Here is a 10,282-nt window from a genome sequence, read left to right as displayed (position 1 = left end):
TATTTATGTCTTTGATAGTATCTTTTATTTGTTTGTAGATAGTATTGCCATTGTGCTGTTTTTGTTCTAAGTTATAGTATATATTTTTATCCGCCATGGAGCGCGTCCTTGGTTTGCCTTTTTTCTTGTATTTTTATTATTAATACAATTAAAACTATGTACCTGAATTCACGCCTGGCTCGTCCTGTAATCCCGCTGTGTCGAAGGAGCACACAACATCCATGTCCAAGCCTGACAAATAGATAATATAATAAAGATACCACTTATATAGTGCACCATTTACATCTGGAGGACGGACTGTTTTCCCAAGGACATTATGTATGGACAACTACCTGCTGGTTCCAGACGTGTTGGTCGTCCCTCCCTCCGGTTCAAGGACGCATGCAAGAGAGATCTGAAGGCGTGTAATATTCCTCTAGACAGCTGGGAGACAGAAATGTCTGGCGTCAAGCGGTTGGACGGGGTATTGCAGAGGCTAATTTGAGGAGAGGCCAGCTTGCAGAGGAGAAGAGAGACAGGAGGAAACGTACTGCAAATACCATTGCACAGCAGGAGCGGGACGAAGTCTCTACACATGTTTGTGCAAAGTGCAACAGGGACTATCACTTAAGAATTGGATTGGACAGTCATGCCAGGCGTTGTCAACAAACCTGACTGAACCGTATCAACAAAACATCAAGTTAAAATGTGAAAATTATAATTAAATAAGTACAATGTATAATTACAACATTCATTAAAACTGAAAGGATATTACAAATAATTGACTAAAATAGGATGACAAAACTATTTAAAAAAAACAACTATTAATAATAATTAAAGAACCATTACAAAATTAAAAAAATTAATGAAAAAAATTAATAAATAATTAAACATCAAATCGAAATAAGTGTCTGACACAAGAGCGTAAATTAGCATGGTCATCTGTGACTAAGCTGCCAGAGAGAATATAATAAAGATACCACTTATATTGTGCACCATTTACATCTGAATTTAATCATCTTTAGTTTAACTAGTTGTTTAAAAAAAACAAGCTTATTCACCTTTTCATTCAGGTGACAGCGCTGATCTCTTTTTTGGAGTGGGGGTTGTAGTCGACTCCGTGGTCTGTCCTGGGATCAGTGGTTCCTACCACAAGGAACACGAATGAGACTGCTAGTGACCAGTGGCATTTTATGTCTTTTCTGGAGGTTTTGGTAACTCTATTAGCTGGATAAATGTCCGAGATCATATTGTTTTGACTCTACTGCACACCAAATCAAAATGATTTTGATCCAAAAGTTAGGACACACCTTCTCCTCATTCAATGTGTTTTCTTTATTTTCAAGACTATTTACATTGTAGATTGTCACTGAAGGCATCAACACTATGAATGAACACATGTGGAGGTATGTACTTAACAAAAAAAGGTGAAATAACTGAAAATATGTTTTATATTGTAGTTTCTTCAAAATAGCCAACCTTTCCTCTGATTACTGCTTTGCACACTCTTGGCATTCTCTCGATGAGCTTCAAGTACACCTGTGAAGTGAAAACCATTTCAGGTGACTACCGCTTTAGGCTCATCATTTATATAATTTTTAATTTGTTTTTTTATTATATATATATATATATGTGTATATATATATATATATATATATATATATATATATATATATATATGTATACAGTCAAGGTTTCTGTGTTTTATCTGTTATACAGTGCGAAAATCTGGGCTGGTTGGCAAGTATGCTGTAAGATGATTGGCGAAGAAGGAGGAAGCATTGTTGCAGAAATGAGAAATGAGGATAGACGTGCATGTGGAAGGAACAAGATAAATTGAGCTGTGTTAGATTGGTTGCTCAATAAAAGTTTAACAAAGAGCGTCAGACTTTACGTGCACTTCTTCTGGACGCTACAATTGGTGTCAGAAGTAAAACTTTGCGGATACTACCGCTGCTTTTGTGCTCAGCCTACTACGTCATCGGGAAGTACATGCGACGATGTTTCCTGGCGACTTTGTCAAGATTGAACGGGAGGGCAAGGACAATGAGTGGGGACTTAAGGTGCTGGCAGCGACTGCAGACGTCTGTGTGAATCCCGGACGTGAGGAACTCACTGCAAAGAAAGAGAGAGAGGGAGAAAGGCAGCGTCGACAGGTGCAGCGCACGCTGCTTGCCATGGGGGAATTCCGCCCTCAATGAAGACTCCCAGGTTTGATGGCAAGGCGAACTGGGAGGCATTCCATGCCCAATTTGAACTGTTGGCACAGGCAGAAGATGGTCTCCAGAAGAAATGTCCCTCCAACTTGCAATGTGCCTCACTGGGGATGCCTTGTCGAGCCTGCTGCTACTTAGCCCTCCAGAGAGAAGTGATTATGGAGCTCTTGTTGGGGCTATGAAGAGGAGATTTGGACTTTGGTCAGCAGATAGCCTATTACGCTCAGAGCTCTGCAGTCGTCAGCGGCTACCAGGAGAGTCACTAAGGGACCTGGCTAATGACATCGAGGGACTGGTCCACCGCACCTATGCTCAAATGACTGCAGCCATCCAGGGGGAGCTAGCCCGCGATCACTTCCTCCAGGCCCTTCTACCAGCTGACTTGCGTGTTTAGACACTCCTGGCCCACCCCATTTCCCTCCAGACAGCTCTTGAGCTGGCTACAGAGAGAAAGATGCTGTGCACCGGTGCTCAAAGGGTTGTGCTTGGTGATACAGCTCGGGTGAAAGAACACAAGGGACCAGACATGGTGCCGGGGGACCCAGCGTGGATGGAGTCACTGACCCAGTTGGTTTGGGCAGCCACCCTACGTGACGATTGACGCTCAAGACAGCGTGTTAAGACATGTTGGAGCTACGGGGAGGCTGGACACTTCGTCCGTGATTGCCCACATACCCCGGTCAATAAGGGAAACGGGGAAGGGGCAGTATAGATGGGACAATACTGGCCCCTGAGAACATGTCCAAACGTCACCCCAAGGAGGATACAGTACAGGTTGTTCAAGAGAGGGGGGTACAGGCAGTGGGAGGAAAAAAATCGCCAGCCAGAACACCTTGTGGTAATTGGACAAACCTGGGTAGGGAACTGTTGATACGCTCCTATGATACGTTGCATGGCATTAGTTGACACAGGGTCCTCTGCAACAATAATAAAGCCAGGGGTGGTGCCAAGAGGGTTTGCCATTTTACCCACCTTAGTAAAGCTTCAGATAGTCACCGGATTGAAGACTCCTATGGTCGGGGAAGATGCGGTGAATCTGGGGGTGGGTAACACATCTGTTAATCACCCGGTGTGGGTTGCTAATACAGAAGACTGCATTCTTGGGGTGGATCTGTTTGGAGCCCTGGACTGTGTCATCGACGTCAAGAGGGGTACACTCACCTTCCCAGATGGTCATGTTATCCAGATGTGCAGACAGCCCCCTCATTCAAGCTGTTCTGTTAGCCACAGCGTCAAATTAACTGCCAAAAATCCTGCTACTTTTCCACAGATGGCTATGCTGCATACCCCCATTATGGATGCTGTACCACCCGACAATAGGGAAAGAATTGCAGTTGTGAGAAAGGTCTGGAGGAAAAACGGTGATGGATTGACCCAGGGTGAACAAGAACAGCTGTGGCAGCTCTTGCTAGACTACAAGAACTGTTTTTCGCCCTCTGAAGATGATGTTGGCCAGACAGACCTCATCATTCACAATATTGAGACAGGGGACACCCACCCAATCAGGATGAGACCTAGACGGCTTCCACTGGCCCATCAGGTTGCAGCTGATAAGGTCCTACAAGAGATGCAACGTGCTGGACTTATTGAGCCCTCTACAAGTCCCTGGGCATCGCTGGTTGTAATGGTCCCAAAGAAAGGGGTGAATGAGTGGCGCTTCTGTGGCGACTTCAGACCCTAGAACAAGGTGACGAAAAAAGACTCCTACCCCGTTCCTCGTATTGACGAGGCCTTAGATGTGGTGGCCGAGTCCTCCTGGTTTTCATCCCTTGACCTGCGCAGTGGCTATTGGTAAGTTCCCCTTTCCCTCTACGCCAGACCTAAGACAGCTTTCATTACCACAACAGGCCTGTGGCGGTTTAGTGTGCTTACGTTTGGTCTTTGCAACGCACCTGCCACATTTGACAGACTTATGGACAAGGTACTCGCTGGCATTTCACGCCAAGAGTGTGTTGTGTATTTTGATGACATCTTGGTTCATGGTGGGTCCTTTGAAGCAGCCATGGCAGGTCTCAAGCGTGTGCTGGAGCGGATGAAGGCAGCAGGCTTAAAACTACACCCCCAGAAGTGCTGCTTTTTGAGACGGGAGGTCACATTCCTGGGACACAGAGTTGGAGGAGGCGGGGTGGGCACCGTACCTGAAAAGGTGCGAGTTGTGGAGGAGTGGCCCACTCCGAGGTCGGTGCATGAGCTGAAGAGTTTCCTCGGCCTGGCGTCATATTACAGGCGGTTTGTATAAGGGTTCTCCTGCATCTATGCTAGCCTGTTCCGGTTGCTGCAAAAGGGTGAGTCGTTTACTTGGACTGGCGTGTGTCAGACAGCATTCAGCTCACTGCAGAGAGGCTCTCATCCTCTCCCCACCTAACTCCAGTCTCCCCTTTGTCTTGGACACTGATGCCAGCAATGTTGGCTCTGAAGCGGTGCTGTTACAAGTGACACCTGAAGGCGAGAACGTGATCGCACTCCATAGCGGGACATTTAACAAGGCCGAATGGCGCTATTGTGTGACCCGGCGGGAGATACTTGCAGTAGTCACAGCCCCACTTAACTCCAGTCTCCCCTTTGTCTTGGACACTGATGCCAGCAATGTTGGCTCCGGAGCGGTGCTGTCACAAGTGACACCTGAAGGCGAGAAGGTCATCGCACCCCATAGCAGGACATTTAACAAGGCCGAACGGCGCTATTGTGTGACCCAGCGGGAGCTACTTGCAGTAGTCACAGCTGTCCGCCACTTCAAATATTACCTGGGCGGATGTAAATTTACAGTCAGAACTGATCACGCCGCTTTACAGTGGCTTATGTCCTTCAAAGAGCCTAAAGGCCAGCTGGCGCGCTGGATTGAAGAGCTACAGGCATTTGACTTCACTGTGGCCCATAAGCGCCAGGAGCACAACATGGCAATGCTGATGCACTCTCTCGCCGGCCCTGCTACGTAACTAGCTGCCAATATTGTGAGAAAAAGGACACACTGGAGGGGCTCCATCCAAATGTGTTGTGTGCGGTGATGGATGCAAGGGGGTCAAACGATGGACAGCTGCAGCCACCCATCACGGCAGTGGAGTGGGAGCTTGGACAAGAGGAGGACAGTGACATCAGGCCCGTTTGCGCATGGGTAGCTGGACAGCGGCGACCACAGTGGGAGGAGAGTACCATGCTCTCACGCGCAACAAAAGGCCTCTGGTAAATGTTTGAAACCCTGCGTCTGTCCGATGGTGTGCTACAAAGAGGCTGGAGAGAACCAGCCACAGGGGACACTCGCTGGCAAGTGGTGGTGCCAAAAACTTTGAGAGTCGGTCCTATAAGCGGTGCACGGAACCCCGGGATCTGGGCACTTTGGTATCTCCAATACCCTAAGCCGCCTCCGCCAAGCCTTTTATTGTGGTCAACACAGAAGAGATGTGGTTGACTATTGCGAGCATTGTGACAGCTGCGTGGCAAAGAAGGGCCCTGCATGCAGATAACATGCACAGCTACAGCAATTGCCTGCGGGCTGTCCTATGGACAGGGTGGGGAAAGATGTCCTCGGCCCCTTTCCTTGCACAGAAAGAGGTAACCGCTACATCCTCACAGTAATGGACTACTTTACAAAGTGGCCTGAAGAAATACAGCCTGCCTGACCAAAAAGCTGAAACTATTGCAGACGTGCTGTTGGAGGGGATGTTCAGCAGGTTTGGTGCTCTAGAAATCATCCACACCGATCAATGCAGAAACTTTGAGTCAAGGCTTTTTACAACCTTGTGTGAGAAACTTGGCCCTCAGAAGACCCGGACCATACCCCTGCGCCCACTGAGAGACGGGTTTGTGGAGAGGTTTAACCGCACCTTGGGACAACAGTTGGCAATTGTAACGGCTAAACATCAGCGGGACTGGGATTGCCATGTTCCCCTCGTGCTAACAGCATACAGGTCAGTAGTTCAGGACTCCACTTCTTGCTCCCCGGCCCTTTTATTGCTGGGCCGAGAGATCCGTACGCCTGCCGAAATGATGACGGGTAGACCTCCGGATGCGCCGGTTGGTCCACCAGGAGTGGAGTACGCTAAAAGACTACAAGACCGGCTGGATTTAGCTCATTAATTTTCCAGGAACCAGCTGCGGAATGCTGGCCGTAGATAAAAGAGGAATTACTACGTGCACGAAAAAGGGCAACATTTTGCTTCTGAAGAGTTGGTGTGGGTGTACAACCCCTAACGGAAAAAGGGGAGATGACCAAAGCTGAACAGCGACTGGATGGGCCCTTATAGAGTGTTGGAAAGACTCAGGGAAGTTGTGTACCGGCCTTAGCCCAGGCACTAGAGATTTTTTTTCTTCCGTTCCGGGGACCTCGTCCTGGCCTTCACAAGATGTAACACTTCCTGTGACTTCCTCCCCAGAAAGGGGGAACACAAGAGCTCGGAGGTTGAGGCGGCGACCAGCCCACTTGAGAGATTTTGTTGTCCCCCTCGGAGACGAGGGACTTTGAAAGGGGAGATAGTGTAACGACCTGCTGATATGATGTTGTGTTCTTGAGTGAGTGATATTCAGAATTCCTATTGTTGTGAACGTTGCATGCCTGTAAGGTGATTGGAGAAGAAGGAGGAAGCATTGTTGTTGTGGAAATGAGAAATGAGGATGGACGTGCATGTGGAAAGAACAAGATAAGTTGAGCTGTGTTAAATAGGTTGCTCAATAATAGTTTAAAAAAGAGCGTCAGACTTTGCGTAAACTTCTGGACGCTACAATATATATATATATATATATATATATATATATATATATATATATGTCAGTGACGTGTAGTCAGGTGAGGCAGGTGAGGCGGGGCCTCACATACCATCATGGAAAGAAAAAAAATGTAATAAGAAAAAATAAATAATTAAATTGTTATATGTATCCAGTGATTATACTATAATGTTATTTTCCATTTAACTTCACCAGTTTTAGATTATTTTGATAAAAATCGCTGAATTTTCACGATGGCAGTTCAAATACTGAGAAGAGACTTGCGGTGAGTCACCAGCCAGTTGAGCCTCGCCATGGATTGCACAATGACTCGGCTAACTGCTGGCTGCTTTGCAGTGAGACCGTATTGCTATATAAATTATATTTATACATTTCCATAGTTTAGTTAGCTGAGGTATATAATGTACAGTGTATGTTGTCAACAACTGTATGTGTGTAACGTATTTCTTGTTCTGGGCAATTATAAAACGGCTGCGAAGACACACTGGGTGAGGCTTGCCTCCTGGTGGTACAGGGCGCTAGTGATCCCAGAGACTACTCAGCTAGGCCTGGGGACATCTGAAGCCGGTATGTTTTAATGTTGTCGTTTGCCTGCATATTGTAAAAACAACCGTCCAACATTTTACAACTAATTGTAAACGTATAGGTGCCGACCATCAGGGCCGAGTTGTGACAAAAGAGTGTGTCGATGTTAAGATATTAAGCCGAGTTGGTAAGTGAATTTGTTTGCTAATAGTAGCTACTAGCCGTACCCATGTATTTTCTATGGGCGGTTAGCATCGGGTTTTAATCCCGTTTCCTCCAATGTTTCTGATCCGATAGAATTTATATTTATGTCAAGTCTTTATTTTGGGTACTTAAATATGGTGACTGAGTATTGTGGCGTTTTAAGGCCATCTGCATTTTTATGCTACAGTAAACACAATGACTGAACACTGCTGCTGGAGCAAGGTTACACCTGTCATAGTGACAACACTGTGTACTGTCGTGTTTGTTATTTTGTACATACATGTGATTATTTAATATTGTTAATGTTAGCAGTATTATCGCTAATAATGATAATAATAAGTGTAATTTATTTATTGAAGTTTGAACGATAGATGACTTAATGTTGATATTTATGTGCGTACACTGATTGAACTCCGAGTCCTGTGTTTACGCAGGCCAGGTCCCTAAGTCTTGGATGGAGAGCTGTAGATAGCCCTCGAGTCTGAGCCCAAGGATCTCCACCTCCTCAACCCCTGAACTCCACCTGCTCTGGTCAGGCGGGTAGGCGGCTTATAGCCAAACCCCTTGCCTAGCACCTCATTGCTCTGGGGCCTTTTGCACTACCTCATACACAACCTGTCCAGAAACTGAACTTTCACTACAAACTGCCATACCCACAACCCCAATCCGTGTAGCTGTGTGAACTGCGAATGCACATATGGACGGCGATAAGTCTCATATGGCTCCTATAAACTTGAAGAACTTTTGATATTACTTTTTATGAATTACCTGAACTACACCAACATTGTTTGTTGAGATTTGTTTCTGTTTTTTTCTTTTGTTTTGAATGGCCATTCCTATTAATGTCTTTCCACTAGTTGTTGCATTGTACATGGTTAAATAACACCATTTAAAGTATTTACTTGTGTCTGTCCTACTCTCTCTGAGTCGTAATCTAGACTTTTGGTTAGCCCAAATATTAAGAACTTCTACTATACTAGCTAAAGTACCTGCTACATTAAGTTAAACTACCAATGATTGGCACACAAACACTAGGTGTGGTGAAATGTGTCCTCTGCATTTGACCCATCCCCTTGTTCACCCCCTTGGAGGTGAGGGGAGCAGTGAGCAGCAGTGGCCGGGAATCCTTTTTGGTGATTTAACCCCCAATTCCAACACTTGATGCCGAGTGCCAAGCAGGGAAGAATGCTGGTATGAGCTTTTAAACATAACCCGTTAACTGCTGCCAATCAAATGGTGAATAAGATACTCTATAGCAGGAGTCTCAAACTCAATTTACCTGGGGGCCACTGGATGCAGAAACTGGGTGAGGCTGGTGCGCAAGAAAAGATTTCTTAAAAAATCTAACAAGCACTTTTTAATGAATTCACCTTCTATGAGTAGCTTTCCTGCCCTAGCAACATACTTGCCAGTCCTCACGATTTTTCCGGGAGACTCCTGAATTTCAGTGCACCTCCCGACAATCTACCGGTGCAACCATTCTCCCGAATTTTTCCCAATTTCACCCGGCTGACATTATTAAGGGCTGCTGTGACTGCACTGCCTTTAACGTCCTCTACAACAGTGGTTCTCAACCTTTTTACAGTGATGCACCCCCTGTGAACATTTTTTTTCATTCAAGTACACCCTAATCAGAGCAAAGTATTTTTGGGTGAAAAAAATAGATAAAGAAGTAAAATACAGCACTAAGTCGAAATATTGCTCATTTGTAGTGGTCTTTCTTCAACTATTTGGAAAAAATGATATAAAAATAAGTAAAAAACTTGTTGAATAATAAACAAGTGATTCAATTATGATTAAAGATTTCTACACATAGAAGTAATCATCAACTTAAAGTTTCCTCTTAGGAGATTGTAATAGAGATCCATCTGGATTCATGAACTTAATTCTAAACATTTTTTCACAAAAAAAAAGAAATCTTTAACATCAATATTTATGGAACATGTCCACAAAAAGTCTAGCTGTAAACACTGAATGTTAGATTGCTGTTTTATTTTTCCACATGTTATGAACTTATATTCATACTTCATTGAAGTATTATTCAATAAAAATATGTATAAAGGATTTATGAATTGCTGTTGTTTTTTAGAATGTTTTTGATAGATCTCACTTGTCCCTTGGCATACCTTCAAATACCTCCAGGGGTCCGCGCACCCCTAATAGAAGACTACTGCTCCACTACACGTCATCGCACAGGTTTTTATATCACACAGCCAATGTGCCGGCAATGTATCTTGTTGTGTGAGACTCGAGCAGAACGACGTCAGTGGCTGCAAGACGTACTTGTTCAACAGCCATACACGTCACACTAAGGCAGTGGTTCTTAACCTTGTTGGAGGTACCGAACCCCACCAGTTTGATATGCTGATTCACCGATCCCTTCTTTATTGAAAAATAAAATGTCATTTTTTTTTCTAATTCAAGTCAAAGTTATATGTTTTGTTAACACTTTAGTATGGGGAACATAGTCTAAGTAACAAAGACTTAATAATTTAGAGTTATTTGGACACTAGGGGAACATATTCTAAGTAACAAACACTTAATTTAGAGTTATTTGGACACTAGAGGAACATATTCTAAGTAACAAAGACTTAATTTACAGTTATTGGGACACTAAGGGAACATATTCTAACTAAAAA

The sequence above is a fragment of the Nerophis ophidion genome, linkage group LG03, assembly GCF_033978795.1.
Source record: "Nerophis ophidion isolate RoL-2023_Sa linkage group LG03, RoL_Noph_v1.0, whole genome shotgun sequence".
In the NCBI taxonomy this organism is placed as follows: domain Eukaryota; kingdom Metazoa; phylum Chordata; class Actinopteri; order Syngnathiformes; family Syngnathidae; genus Nerophis; species Nerophis ophidion.
The sequence above is the reverse complement of the archived record's forward strand: the minus strand, read 5'-3'. Positions refer to the sequence as shown.